The 15,572-nt window shown below is 46.5% G+C and overlaps 1 pseudogene; it reads left to right on the top strand.

Annotated features, from left to right (window-relative positions):
* Positions 1-361: 361 nt before the first annotated feature.
* LOC129516798 (uncharacterized protein C3orf38-like) lies at positions 362-1,081 on the top strand (annotated as a pseudogene).
* The last annotated feature ends 14,491 nt before the right edge of the window (positions 1,082-15,572 follow it).

Below are 15,572 nucleotides of genomic sequence, written 5' to 3'. Positions count from 1 at the left end.
CAGTTTCTGGAAAAATATTTGGCAGTATATGATAAAGATGAACATAGGTACAGCCAAAAGACAAAGGAGTTACCCCTGATTTATGTAACCAATAAAAATAAATTCATATGGGGACACCTGGGTAGCTCAGCAGTTGAGCATCTGCCTTCAGCTCAGGGCGTGATCCCGGGGTCCTGGGATCGAGTCCCATGTCAGGCTCCTGCATGGAGCCTGCTTCTCCCTCTGCCTGGGTCTCTGCCTCTCTCTCTCTCTCTCTCTCTCTCTCTCTGTCTCTCTCTCTCTGTATCTCATGAATAAATAAATAAATAAATAATCTTTAAAAACAAGCAAATTAATTAATTAATTAATTATGTAATTAATTAATGTGAATCCCTCTCTAGTACCATCTCAAGATGAATGGAGCCACAGCACTTCCGGCATGGTGTCAAGTTTAGGTTTTATGGCAGCACATCTCAACAAAATGTGAGACCACCATGGAGTAGAAATTGTGAGCCTTTGTCTGCTGTAGCTACTGAAAGAATATTTTTTCTCAGTCCCGATCTAGATTCCTGTGGACTGCAACGTGCTTCTTCTCTCCATGGCCTAGTTATGATTGGAGTTGTTGGAATTGCCCATTGAGGGAACACATGTTTGGGCATTTTTGAACAAATTTTTGGACTCATCTGCTGCCTTTTTGTGGAGAATACTTAGAAAATTAAATTTATCAACCTGAGAATTATTGGAAAGTGTTCTCCTGCTCCTGGAATGTAACGAAGCCAGCTATTATATTTGAACCTAATGATCTAGAGGCCTTTCTTTTTTAGGATTTTATTTATTTATTTGAGAGAGAGAGAGGGAGGGAGAGAGATTATGAACAGGGTGGAGGGATAGATGGAGAGGGAAAAGCAGACTCCACTCTGAGCAGAGAGTCCAATGCAGGACTCCACCCCAGGACCCTGAGATCATGACCTGAGCTGAAGGCAGACTCTCAAGCCACCCAGGCTCCCCTCTGGAGGCCTTTTATAATGTATTTACTTCCTGTGGTACCAACAAAGCGAGACTTATTGGAAGGCAGGCATTGGATAATGGAATTGGAGATTAAGCTTTATGTAGTGTAAATGAGACATTATTGAACAAAAGAGAATTGAGTTTAACCCATCCCTCTAAAGCATTAAGCATTAAGCACTGTATGTCACTCTAAAAAACCTTCTATACAGAAACTCTTCCAAATATCCCATCAGTAATGTCTAAGTGATTTCAGGTGTGAGGATTGACAAATCTCAGTTGAAATATTTTTCTTGACTAACATATTATATGAATATTTGCCTCTTTCTACCTGAGTTGCAGCAACTGTTCTGAGACCTGAATGCAGTTCATCAAATAAATGCCACTTTAGATGGTATAGCTAATGGCATACCTTGGAAACCTGGTAATATGTTCATTTTACTTAGTGAATATTCTGCTAATATCTGTACTTTTCACGTGGGAAAGGATTAATAATGTTCAAGGCCTTTTCAAGTTTTTTCATTTAGTCTAAATCTGGATAATTTCACAAATGCATCTCATGACAGTTCTGCTTTTAAAAAGTACATACTTTAGAGATGCTTAATGTAAACCCAAAGTTCTCATTGTAGAAAACTTGAACATTCTTATGCAAAAAGTCCAATAATTTAGCAAGTGGAGAAACCCTTACTTTGCCTTTTTAAAACCAGAGGAACATATTTCAAAATTATCCACTATAGTCCAAGCTAAATATCTTATCATTTACTACATTTTCTGAGCCATTTGGGGCAATGATAAATGCTGTTCTTAAAACAGACTACCTTACCTAAGCTAACAGACTTTTTTAAGGTTTTATTTATTTATTAACGAGAGACACCAAGAGGCAGAGACACAGGCAGAGGGAGAAGCAGGCTCCATGCACCGGGAGCCCGACGTGGGATTCGATCCCGGGACCCCAGGATCATGCCCTGAGCCAAAGGCCAATGCTCAACCACTGAGCCCCCCACGGGTCCCTAAGCTAACAGTTTTATAGAGCATTTATTATAATACCATGTAAAGGAAACACACTGTTGCAATTTTTTAAAACATCTGTTTATTTCCTAATTTTTAAATGAATTACTGTTTTTCTCATGATTGATCTTGGGAGAAGGAAAAAACCCCACAAACTTATAATGTGGGCATACGTATATATACTCCCACATCACATCATAAATGTAAATTATTAGGATTTTTCACCTCAAAGCTATTTTACTAGGTTTAAGTTACAAAGTTAGGTTGCCAGATTAATTATATGGTTGCTTTAAAGTTTAAATTCCTCATCATCTGGCAGTAATTTTAATCTGCCATTTGGAAAAAATTCAACCGGGAATTATTGTGATGATGTTGTTGCAAATGTTCATTTTTTACCTTTAACTCTGCTTGTGATCATCTAGGGGTAAGAATTTGGAAGCAGAAGGAAAAAACTCATTTTTTTTAACGTCATGCCTCTTATAGGGAGTACAAATTGATATGTCCTAAAATAAGAATTTAATAAGGAGGATTTAATAAGGAGACCCCTTTTGTCTGCTATAAGAAAATCGTATTGTTTAAAGTCAGGTTTTCTTTTTATTTCTTTAAGTATGAGCCGTCATTATAACATGCAATTGATAAATGTCCTAAGGTAGAAGTTAAAAACTAAAATAAGTGAATAAATTCATGTGTTGATCAAAATACTATCTAATAATGTTCATAGCACTACTTGTAATAGCGCCAAACTAAAAACAAACCCAATGTTCATCAATAATTTAAGTAGATAAATATACTGTGGTATATTCATGATTTGCAATATTATCCAGCAGAGAAATTTAATGAACATCAGGTACAGGTAATAATATGGAAAGTTGCATAAGTGCAACGATCAGTAAATGAAACTGGGTACAAAATAGTGCACACTGTAATATTCCATTTTTGTAAAGTTCAGAAACAGCTAGAGGTAATCTATGGAGTTGGAAGTTAAAATAGTAGTTACTGGGGCCACCTGGGTGGCTCAGTGGTTGAGCGTCTGCCTTTGGCTCAGGGCCTGATCCTGGAGACCCGAGATCAAGTCCTCCCATCTGGGTCCCTGCATGGAGCCTGCTTCTCCCTCTGCCTGTGTCTCTGCCTCTCTTTGTGTCTCTCATGAGTAAATAAATAAAATCTGAAAAATAAAACAGTAGTTACTTTGAGGAGGAAGGCGGGAACAATGCATGCATGGAGGCAAGAAAGTGGCTTCTGTAGTGCTGTTGTAATTCTTCACTCAAGTGTGAGTCAGAGGAGCGTTTTCACTGTGTGGACATCCACTGAGCTGTGCACCTATGATCGGGTACTTTTTTGATTGGATAATATACATCAAAACAGTTTGTTTTTTAAATAAGAATGCATAGAGAAGGATCCAAAGTACATGAAAACAAGACCATTTATGCGAGAGTGGGTTGGTGTAAACAAGAATTAAAATATCCTATCATGGGATCCCTGGGTGGCGCAGCGGTTTGGCGCCTGCCTTTGGCCCAGGGCTTGATCCTGGAGACCCAGGATTGAATCCCACGTCGGGCTCCCGGTGCATGGAGCCTGCTTCTCCCTCTGCCTGTGTCTCTGCCTCTCTCTCTCTCTCTCTCTCTCTCTGTGTGACTATCATAAATAAATAAATAAAAATTAAAAAAAATATATCCTATCATTCTTGCATTGACAAGAGAGTGAAACATCCACTTAGCCAAACCAAACCCCCCTTTTACCAATTGACTTGCACAACTGGTTGAGTTAATGTAATTAATGTGTATTATATATTGGGCTTCAATCTCTTACCTAAAGAGTAGATGCTATCTGAATAGTTCAGGGAGTCGTATTTAGTGCAAGTGAAAATTTGAAATAAAAGTATACTTTTTAGGATTTGGGGAATAGCTCACTACATACCTCAGTCATTTCCATAAGAATAGAGCAGCAGACCCAATCCTAAAGAGTCAGATATCTCTAAGGCCAAGAGACAAAAAAAAAAAAAAAAAAAAAAAGACGTCAGTTTTGCAACATCTGAATACCAAAGGGAGGTTTACCTTAGTGTTTCTTAGATGTGCAGATGATCCAGTCTCCTGAATTGAATAAAAGCTCAGATATACAGGCATTGGCTTGACCTGTGTCCTGAGGGCTGAATAAACTTGGGTTCGCTTCCATTTGTTTTTTTATTCTCCCAGAAACTGGTCGCACTGGTCACAGTTGCTATCTGTTTTTTATTTTTTAATAAAATTATTACTTACACTGAGTAAAAAAATCTATTTAAATCAGAAACATAATTCAGGGGATAAAAATCAACATAAATGAGACAAAGAGGTACAATGGAATTTAGAAACAAAGCAAGTGACATTCTCTTTCTGGAGAGTGTGTTCATCTGAGAAAATGGGGACAGTAATAAAATACATATTTCAAGATTACTGTGAGAACGATATGAAACGCAGAACTTCATGACTTACTAGCTACGTGGCCTTGGGCAAACTATGAACACGTAATCTTTCTGCACTTCAGCTTTCCCACCCATGAAATAAGAATATAGGAGTATTTATCATTCACGTAGTGATTTTCTTTTCAACATGTCAGTGTAAGTAGTGTGATGTACACATAAGTGAATGTTTATGTCCGTCTATGGGTGTGTCCACATATTTGCATCTACGTCCATGGGATGTTTAGCTTGTGTTTGAAGTACACTAATTCGTAACCCAAACCACGATGTGTTAGTAACATAGGGTTCTTAAGATGATTTTTCACTAGTGAAATGATTGTATTTAAGATAATGGGTTGACTAGAGGACTTAGGCATTGCTCTCCCGTTTATTGCTCTCCCATTGAAGGTATGAGATGGAAGGGTCTGGAAAGCTCCGCAGTCTGTCTTTTGGAGGAATGACACGCCAGGTCTAGAGCTCTGTGTAGGCCTGTGTCTTCCCCTCCACACAGTATTCCTGATCCAACTAGATGACTGGCTATTTCTCCCTTTGGAATATAATCTTTTCCAGAGCTGATAATCAGTATACTTTACAGTCCAGGCCTCCTGGCAGGGTATCTTCTGACGAGGTCGGCATTCATTCTTAGCAGTAGGTGCTCAGGCCATGCTGGCTCTTAAATATTTAGAACGTTACTCTTACTCATGCTTAGCTTGGAGCAAACCTGCATCCACAGGGCTTCTAAAAGTGGCTAACAACAGAGAGGGGGATTTTGTTAAATTTACACCAACACATTGCATGATTGCTTTGTGGCCTTCTTACAAATAAATGTGTATTTGTTAGATTTTGGTTTGACAGCTTGCGTTTATTTCAATTTTATGACATAGTGACACATTTGTCTAGATTTCAGGATACTTGCACAAGTGAAATAAAGATACAAAGTTGCATGAGTACTTGCATGATACAAAGTGTACAAAGTTGCATGAGCAACTCTGGAAACACAGCCTTCTGGCCAAATAAGAGCCACTTCTCTTCTCACCTCTTTTCTGGACTAAAACTCTAGGCAGCAAGTTGAAGAGTTAGGGAGAAGGGAAAAGGAATAAGAAGCCAGCCAGAGGTAGCACACCTTTCCCTGAGGGTGGGCAGCTGTCAACTACAGTCCTTTGCTTTGGTGAAGTGAAGCAAAAGAAAACTGAATTAAGCTGAACCTATTTTAATCACTGGATCCAGACTGGATTTTCATGATATGAAATAACTATAGGAAGGGAAGGAAAAATAAAATTAGAAAAAAAAAAAAAAACGGAGAAGGAGACAAAAGCCATAAGAGACTCTTAATTATAGGAGACAAACTGAGGGTTGCTGGAGAAGAGGAGGATGGCGAAGTGGGGCAACTGGGTGATGGGTATCAAGGAGGGCACATGATGTGATGAGCACTGGGCCATGTATACAGCTGATGAATCACCAAATTCTACCTCTGAAACTAATAATACACTATATATTAATTACATTGAATTTAAATAAAAAATAAAATGAAATAATTATAGGACTATTACCTAAGTGTGAACAGGGATGTCATGGCATCTGCCCAACTTTCCACTCAGAGCCACAATAAATTTACCTACATTGAATACTTTTTAAAGGGATAGAGGAAAAGAAAAATAAAATTTTAATTTCCTCATAAGTCCTTATTTAATCTGCTTGATACAAAAATATTTCAAAATTAAATTTTTGTAAAAATGTTAAGAATTATGTTTCTTCTCATAATTGGTTTGATTTAGGTGGCCCAACTCATGTATATAATCATGAAATGGTTTTATTTTTTCATTAACTGCTATCATCTGTATTCTTTGAAAACCCCCTTTATCTCTTTCCACTGTATATAAGCACTTTAAATATTGTCTAACTAATTTCATAGCACTTTCTGTCATTTTCAGGGTTTTTTAAATTAATTAATTTGAGAGAGTATGTGTGCACAGCAGGGGGAGGGGCAGATGGAGGGGGGGTTGGAAGTTGATTCCCTGCCTAGTGAAGAGCCCAAAGTGGGGCTCCAGCTCACTACCCCTGAGATCATGACCTGAGTCAAAACCAAGAGTCAGACATTTAACCCACTGAGCCACCCAGGTGCCCCTCGTTTTCCGTTATTAAGACAGCTTCCGTCCCATCACGATAATGTTCCAGAACCTCCCTTTAACGTTAGTAATGGCCACTAATACTCAACTCCCCAGACCGGATCCTCTCTGATTGGGCCCTGGAGAATACAGTAGTTCCTGTACAGTTCAGTAAACTTGGGGATAACCAAGTGTCAGTCAGTACCTCATATTACTGTATTATAACTTAAAAATCAGAAACATTGAGTCTTTTTCTTTGAAAACCAATTTTTTTTCCCCAAACAGGACCCTCAATTGAACTCCCAGGTGCTTAAGCACCATTGATGTATTTAAATAAAGTAAAATAAAAATTTAACCTCCTCATTTCTTCTTTCACTAGCTGTAGGAGTCACAGAAATCAGAGAATAACCTGAAAGGCATCTGAATGAACAGTGTCTCTCTCTCAGGTGACTGCCTGCTAGCCATTGCTAGCACTACCATGAGCAAGGAGCTGCTGGCAGTCCCAGCTGTCCCTGGAATGTCATTGGGCTCTCATGATCATCTAAAAGACCTTTTTCTAGGCAAATCAGCAACAGAGGACCAGAGGTAAAACGATCGTAGTGCTTGTCAAAATCTAAACTGCCACCTTCACAAGCTTTAGCAGTCAGGGGTTAGCATCATTTAGGATGGTTGTCTACTAAGATTTCAATGGAGACTTTAAAGATCTTAGGACAGATTCAAGGCTAGAAAACATTCAATATAACAAAACCGGATTTGATTCCATCTTATCTGAAAAACTGTAGACCTGAGATAAGAATTTTTATCTCCTATATCTTCTCTCTAGCCACTGATTGATGCCTTGTGGAACAGAACCTCTATGGGATAGATTCATACAGGCTTCCCTACCCTCCTTCAAAAAAAATATTTCTGGTGATCTCTGAGATCCCATTAGTCACTATAAAAACCAAACCAAAAAACTCCCACAAAAACCCCAATCTACCCCCGCAAAAGCCCCAATCTGTTGTCATTACTAAAGGTGGGTTTATGCGCATATGGTTGGAAACAGATAATTTTGCACCCCACAGTCATGTTTAAGCCATAAAAGGTAAAGCTCTTTCCCAGTATGTGCAAATTATGACAAGTAATCACTTTGTTTTACTGGGTGTCTGAATCAGTATTACTCTAAGCTTTGAAAGATTTAAGGATGGAGACTATTATTCAGAAGTACCCTGCTCATAGATATATGTAATATTCGATTGATGTTAATAGTTGGGAATGACTATATGGAAGATCCACCCTTCAGATCACGTGCTAGAAGTACAACTAAATGTGTGTGAGGTAATTTTTTTTACTTTCTACAGTGATCCTATAGTAACTTTTTATTTTTATAAAACAATTTTTGTATCTTATGACATAAACAGTAATGATCATGATCAATTTTCAAAAGAAACCAGAACAAGCTAAAAGAAAAAAGGCACTAGTAGAAGGAGCATGCCCTGATTTCTCTGATTCCCAGGTTAATATTTTTTGGTCTCTACCATACTTTTTAGAACAAGTCCTGAGACAAATTGGTTATGCCTCCAAAGAGTTTAATGAGGGCATTTAATGAAAGCAATAAAAATACACAACTAATTCCTGATTTACCAGAGTAATTTTAAAGATTTACTTATTGATTTGAGAGAGAGAGAGAGTAAAAGTTGGGGGCAAGGGGCATTGGGGAAGGCAGGGGGAGATGATAGCGTCTCAAGCCGACTTCCTGCTGAGTGTAAAGCCCTGAGGTGGGGCTGGATCTCACAATCCTGAGATCTTGACTTGATCCAAGATCAAGAGTAGGATGCTTAACTGACTGGACGAACCACCCAGGAGCCCCTGATATACCACAGTATCTTTAGGTTTAGTTTTGTACATCAAGTCCATCTTTAATTTATTTGAGTGGTACATTTTTCTTGCATTCCAGCGAAATAATTTATGTTCTCACAGCTAAAAGTGCGGAGGAGTCTGTTTAAGAGATGGCTTCTCAGCCCACACATTTTTCTCTAGTAATTTACCTCCAGCCTCTTTTCCCAGGATGTCTGTCGGGGTACATGCCTCTTTCTGTTTCTGGTCTAGATAGAATAGCAAGTAGAAACAAAATCACACATGCATGGAACAAACTAAATAAAGCTATTGGCTTTAAAATGCTTTATTAATCAAATCAGCAATCAGATTTGGTCACCGAGAAAATGAAACATTTTGAAACCTCACAAAATAGTAGTAACATGCAGACTAGAACTTTCATCTCTTTATAGAACAGTTATCGCAAGAAGTACAGTACATCATAGGAGCTGCTCTACAGCTTCTAAACTGTAGAGAGATGAAGCAGACATAAGAGGGAATGTCGAGGCAATTGTAATCACACATTAACCAGGAAGTTGCAGCTAGGCTAGCGTTGCGTGAAAGCTCAAACTTGCTGCGAAACCTGGGCTATTAAAGCATACAATTAAATTTATATATATATTTATATATATACATATTATTTTATATATTTAGATATCATATTATTTATATATTATACATATATATTTATATATTATATATTTATATATTTATGTATTATGAATATATTTATATTATTTATATATTTACTTACAAGAAAAATTTATATATTATGAATATATTCATATTATTTATATATATATTTACTTACAAGAAAAATTCCACACATTTAAGAAACTTATCTCTATGTTGATTCCCAATCCAGTTATCTGTGGTCTTACAGAAAACGTGGCATTAGGTGGCTGTTTTGTTATTTTGATACTTAAAATGTTATAATCTACTTTCGTTAAAAAATGAGAGGGACATCTGCATATACAGTGAACGTTTAACAGAAAAGTGGTTAACTTGAATTCTTGAATTAGAAATGAAGAAAGGTGTTTAATATCTCTTTAAAAAAAAGCACAATTGTATAGATACATGAACCACGGTTTGGAAACAAGCCTGAATGTAATATAAAGGTGCCCGTGTTTTAAGATCAAAGCCAGACAACAGATTAACTCTAAGTCAGCTATTTTAGCTCATTAAAGTATTTTTCACAGCTGCTATGAGGTGTCTGGCACCGATTCCAGATTTATCCAGCAATTCGCCAGGTTTCCCACGCCGAGGCCCTTGCGACCCTGCCAGCTGACGAACAAGGACCGCCTCTCGATGCGCCCGAGGCGGCCGTCCACCGTGACACCCCGGCCACCTGTAGCTTTCACCTTGGAGGGGAGGTTGGCATCGTCCAGGGGCGAGACGGTGAACGTGTCAATGACACGGATAGAAAGACCTTGTAGATAAAGATTGCCCGCGGCCGCCAAGGCTTTATGCACAGTAACCACGGCCCCAGTAACCGGGACGGTGCCCCTGTGGCTCCAGCGGGTGACCTCGGCCCGTCCGATCTCAACATTCTCCTGTGGGGGGGGGGGGGATAGAGAGGACTGCGCTTCTGGCGGGCGGACCGAAGGAAGCATGTTCCGCCGGCGTGGGCAGCAAGGCATACAGGCACAGGCGCACAGGCACAGGTACACCGGTGCACAGGCACACAGGCACAGATACACAGGCGCACAGGTGCACAGGCACAAGTACACAGGTATACAGGCGCACAGGCACACAGGCGCACAGGCACAGGTACCCAGGCACACAGGTGCACCAGTACACGGGCACACAGGCACAGGTACTCAGGCGTACAGGCACACAGGCGCACAGGCACAGGTACCCAGGCACACAGGCGCACAGGCGCTCAGGCGCACAGGCACAGGCGCACAGGCGCACAGGCGCACAGGCACTCAGGCGCACAGGCATGCAGGCGCACAGGTACTCAGGCACACAGGCGCACAGGCAAAGGTACTCAGGCGCACAAGCACACAGGCACAGGTACCCAGGCACACAGGCGCACAGGCGCACAGGCGCACAGGCACACAGGCACACAGGCACACAGGCACAGGTACACAGGCACACAGGCGCACAGGCGCACAGGCACACAGGCACGCAGGCGCACAGGCGCACAGGCACAGGTACACAGGCACACAGGCGCACAGGCGCACAGGCACACAGGCACACAGGTGCACCAGTACACAGGCACACAGGCACAGGTACTCAGGCGCACAGGCACAGGTACCCAGGCACACAGGCGCACAGGCACTCAGGCACACAGGGGCACAGGCACAGGCACACAGGCGCACAGGTGCACAGGCGCACAGGCACTCAGGCGCACAGGCGCACAGGCACACAGGTACTCAGGCGCACAGGCACACAGGTACACAGGCACACAGGCGCACAGGCACACAGGCACAGGTACACAGGCACACAGGCGCACAGGCGCACAGGCACACAGGCGCACAGGCACGCAGGCGCACAGGCACGCAGGCGCACAGGCACACAGGCGCACAGGCACACAGGTGCACAGGCACACAGGTGCACCAGTACACGGGCACACAGGCACAGGTACTCAGGCGTACAGGCACACAGGCGCACAGGCACACAGGCACAAGTACCCAGGCACACAGGCACTCAGGCGCACAGGCGCACAGGCACAGGCACACAGGCGCACAGGCACACAGGCACAGGTACACAGGCACACAGGCGCACAGGCACAGGCACACAGGCACAGGTACCCAGGCACACAGGCACGCAGGCGCACAGGCGCACAGGCACAGGCACACAGGCGCACAGGCACGCAGGCGCGCAGGTGCACAGGCGCACAGGCACACAGGCGCACAGGCACACAGGTGCACCAGTACACAGGCACACAGGCACAGGTACTCAGGCGCACAGGCACTCAGGCGCACAGGTGCACAGGCACAGGCGCACAGGCGCACAGGCGCACAGGCACTCTGGCGCACAGGCGCACAGGCACACAGGCACACAGGTACACAGGCACACAGGCGCACAGGCACACAGGCACAGGTACACAGGCACACAGGCGCACAGGCACACAGGCACAGGCACACAGGTGCACCAGTACACAGGCACACAGGCACAGGCACTCAGGCGCACAGGCACACAGGCACAGGTACTCAGGCACACAGGCGCACAGGCGCACAGGCAAAGGTACTCAGGCGCACAAGCACACAGGCACAGGTACCCAGGCACACAGGCGCACAGGCACAGGTACACAGGCACACAGGCACAGGCACACAGGCACTCAGGCACACAGGCGCACAGGTGCACAGGTACACAGGCACACAGGCGCACAGGCTCACAGGCACACAGGCGCACAGGCACGCAGGCACACAGGTGCACAGGCACACAGGTGCACCAGTACACGGGCACACAGGCACAGGTACTCAGGCGTACAGGCACACAGGCGCACAGGCACAGGTACCCAGGCACACAGGCGCACAGGCGCTCAGGCGCACAGGCACAGGAGCACAGGCGCACAGGCGCACAGGCACTCAGGCGCACAGGCATGCAGGCGCACAGGTACTCAGGCACACAGGCGCACAGGCAAAGGTACTCAGGCGCACAAGCACACAGGCACAGGTACCCAGGCACACAGGCGCACAGGCGCACAGGCGCACAGGCACACAGGCACACAGGTACACAGGCACACAGGCACACAGGCACAGGCACACAGGCACTCAGGCACACAGGCGCACAGGTGCACAGGTACACAGGCACACAGGCGCACAGGCTCACAGGCACACAGGCGCACAGGCACGCAGGCACACAGGTGCACAGGCACACAGGTGCACCAGTACACGGGCACACAGGCACAGGTACTCAGGCGTACAGGCACACAGGCGCACAGGCACAGGTACCCAGGCACACAGGCGCACAGGCGCTCAGGCGCACAGGCACAGGCGCACAGGCGCACAGGCACAGGCACACAGGCACGCAGGCGCACAGGCGCGCAGGCGCGCAGGCGCACAGGCGCACTGGCACAGGCGCACAGGCACACAGGCACACAGGCACAGGTGCACAGGCATACAGGCACACAGGCACACAGGCGCACAAGCACACAGGCACAGGTGCACAGGCACACAGGCACTCAGGCACACAGGCACTCAGGCGCACAGGCACTCAGGCGCACAGGCACTCAGGCGCACAGGCGCACAGGCACAGGTACACAGGTGCACCAGTACACAGGCACACAGGCACTCAGGCGCACAGGCACACAGGTGCACAGGTGCACAGCCCGCTCCGCTGCGAGGGCATCACTCGGGGAGGTGCCCATCGGCGCTCCTGGGGATGGCGGCAACACGGCCGCACCCTCGGGCCATCCGGGCGGCTGCACCTCCACCAGCGGACACGCACGGGGACCCCCCCCACCCGCGGCAGCTGATGCGGCCTGACCCACGACTCCCCGGAGCTGACCGGTGCTCGGGCCGGAGAGGCGGCCACGGTAGAGCCCGCGGGGCGAGCTCGGGGGTGCGCTCGGGGGGCGGAGCCCGCGCGTCACCGGGACACACGTCAGTCGCTGGGCCGCACGCCCTCCCGGAGCTCCCGTGTCGGCGGCATCACATCTTCCTCTCCGCTCAGCGCCTCCGCCAGCTCCGGCTCCGGCCTCCCGGGCGGCCCGCATGCTCTGCTCCGCCGGCGGCGTGGCCCCGGCCCGCAGGGTCCTCGCCGCCGCGCGGGTCACGTCCAGGGCCGCCACGGCCACCCACGGCCTCCGAGGGCCCAGGAGGCGCCTGCCCTGGGGGACCCGCAGCCACGCCAGCCGGCGGCGGGACAGCAGGACGGACACCCGCGCCGCGGCGCCACGTGGGGCGGCCAGAGCTGCGGCTGCGTGGCCCCGAGGCCGTGGGAGCGCGGGCGGCTGGCCAGGTCCCGCAGCCCCTGCACGGGGTCGCCCTCGGCCTCGTGGCGCCTGCCATGGCGGCGTCCTCACTGCGGGGACGCCCCGGGAGCGACAGCGGGCAACGGCCAGCGCGCCTCCGCGGCCTTCGTGGGGAGATGCAGCAGCCCCCGCGAGACTCAGCAGCCACCGCGAGACTAGAGACCCACGGCGAGACTAGAGACCCACCGGGGGCTGGGGCCCCACCACGAGACTCAGCAGCCACCGCGAGACTAGAGACCCACGGCGAGACTAGAGACCCACGGCGAGACTAGAGACCCACCGGTGGCTAGGGACCCACCGCGAGACTCAGCAGCCACCGCGAGACTAGAGACCCACCGAGGGCTAGGGACCCACCGCGAGACTCAGCAGCCACCGCGAGACTAGACACCCACGGTGAGACTAGACACTCACGGCGAGATTAGAGACCCGCTGGGGGCTAGGGACCCACGGCGAGGCTGGAGACCCACAGCGAGATTACAGACCCACGAGGAGGCTAAGGACCCACCGCGAGACTCAGCAGCCCCTGCGAGACTAGAGACCCACAGGGAGGCTAAGGACCCACTGCGACTCAGTAGCCACTGCAAGACTCAGGGCCTACTGCGAAACTAGAGACCCATGGCAAGATTAGGGACCCACGGGGAGGCTAGGGACCACGGCAAGACTCAGCAGCCACCGCGAGACTCAAGAGCCACCAGGAGACTCAGCAGCCACCAGGAGAATAGAGAGCCGCGTGAGATTAGAGACCCACTGCGAGGCTGGGGACCCATGGTGAGGCTAGGCACCTATAGCGGGGCTAGGGACCCACGGCAAGATTAGGGACCGCCTGCGAGGCTGGGGACCCACAGCGAGATTAGGGACCCACGGGGAGGCTAAGGACACACTGGGAGACTCAGCAGCCACCGGGAGACTCAGGACCTACCGCCAGACTAGAAACCCACGGTGAGATTAGGGACCCACGGGGAGCCTAGGGACCACGTTGAGACTCAGCAGCCACCACGAGACTCAGCAGCCCCCGCGAAACTAGAGACCCACCATGAGATTAGAGACCCACGGCGAGACTCACGAGTCACCGTGTCCCTCTTCTTCTACCGCGCAGTGCTGTGTCCTTCCACTCCCAATAGATTGCATTTTTTATATTAATTCTGTGGCCTTCCATGTTCTAACTTTTATTAAAAATAATGAGATTTCTTTATACGTATCTTCATGTTGTAAGTCCAAAAGAGGTCATTCTTATTTCCGTGTATTATAGGAAGCTATTTAGGAGGCTGTGCTTTGCTTTTAATACGTTCAGCGTGTATTGGAGACTTCCTCGCTGCTTTGTCGCCGAGCATTAATAGAAATGATCCAGAGTCTCTCTCCGTCTAACCAACATGGCAACGCTATGCCAACAAAGACTTGCTCAGAGCAACTGAGGATTCTGGCTCTGAGTCATAGATGGAGGTACAATGCCCTATTTAACTAGAAGTTGCAGGAAGAACAAATCTAAACTGCTCAATGGGAGAGTGTCTAGTACGGCGATGTTCCCAGTAGACCCTAGAAGTACTGTAACTGTTACTCTGAGTGACTTTTAATACAAAGCTACTTAGATTCGTTATAAAGCTAAATCTGTGTCATTGAGCTCTTCTGGCAGCTCATGATCACCGTGTGTCATCAGAAAAACAAAAACACGATGATCCATCCTTTTTCATGGTTGCGGTGGCAACCAACTTGATGCTTGAGCTGTAGTAGTACTTTGACTTGACATCAAAATCCCGACATAGGGAACAGGAACCACAACAAAATAATGCTTGGGTTCCACCTCAAGATAAGTAATTTGAATTTATGGGACTAGCGTCTGGGAAGCAATATATTTTAAAATGCACTTGTTGATTCTAATATTTAGTCAAAGTTAAGAACAGATAAACTGTTCTTAAATTGGACTTAGATGGACTTAGCACTGGTGGTTCTCAATATTGGTTGTAGTATAGAATCATCTGGGAATTTTTTTTTTTTAAACTCTCATGTCCCTGCTGCGTTTCAAACAAATCAGAAATTCTGGGTGATGGATACAGGTATCATTAATTTTAAAAGCTTCCGAAATCATATCAAAATACAATCAGGCTGTAAACAACTAACTCAGTGTTGTCTTGCTACTTTTTATATGTCTCTTACATTATATCTCAGGAAAATATTTTAAATATTATTTGCCACTTGAACTAATTGTATCATTTTAATTTTTAAGGATACATATTAGAGTAGACCATCATGGTATGATGTTAACTAG

This window comes from Nyctereutes procyonoides, unplaced genomic scaffold (genome assembly GCF_905146905.1).
Source record: "Nyctereutes procyonoides isolate TBG_1078 unplaced genomic scaffold, NYPRO_anot_genome, whole genome shotgun sequence".
NCBI classification, from domain to species: domain Eukaryota; kingdom Metazoa; phylum Chordata; class Mammalia; order Carnivora; family Canidae; genus Nyctereutes; species Nyctereutes procyonoides.
The sequence above is the reverse complement of the archived record's forward strand: the minus strand, read 5'-3'. Positions and strand labels throughout refer to the sequence as shown.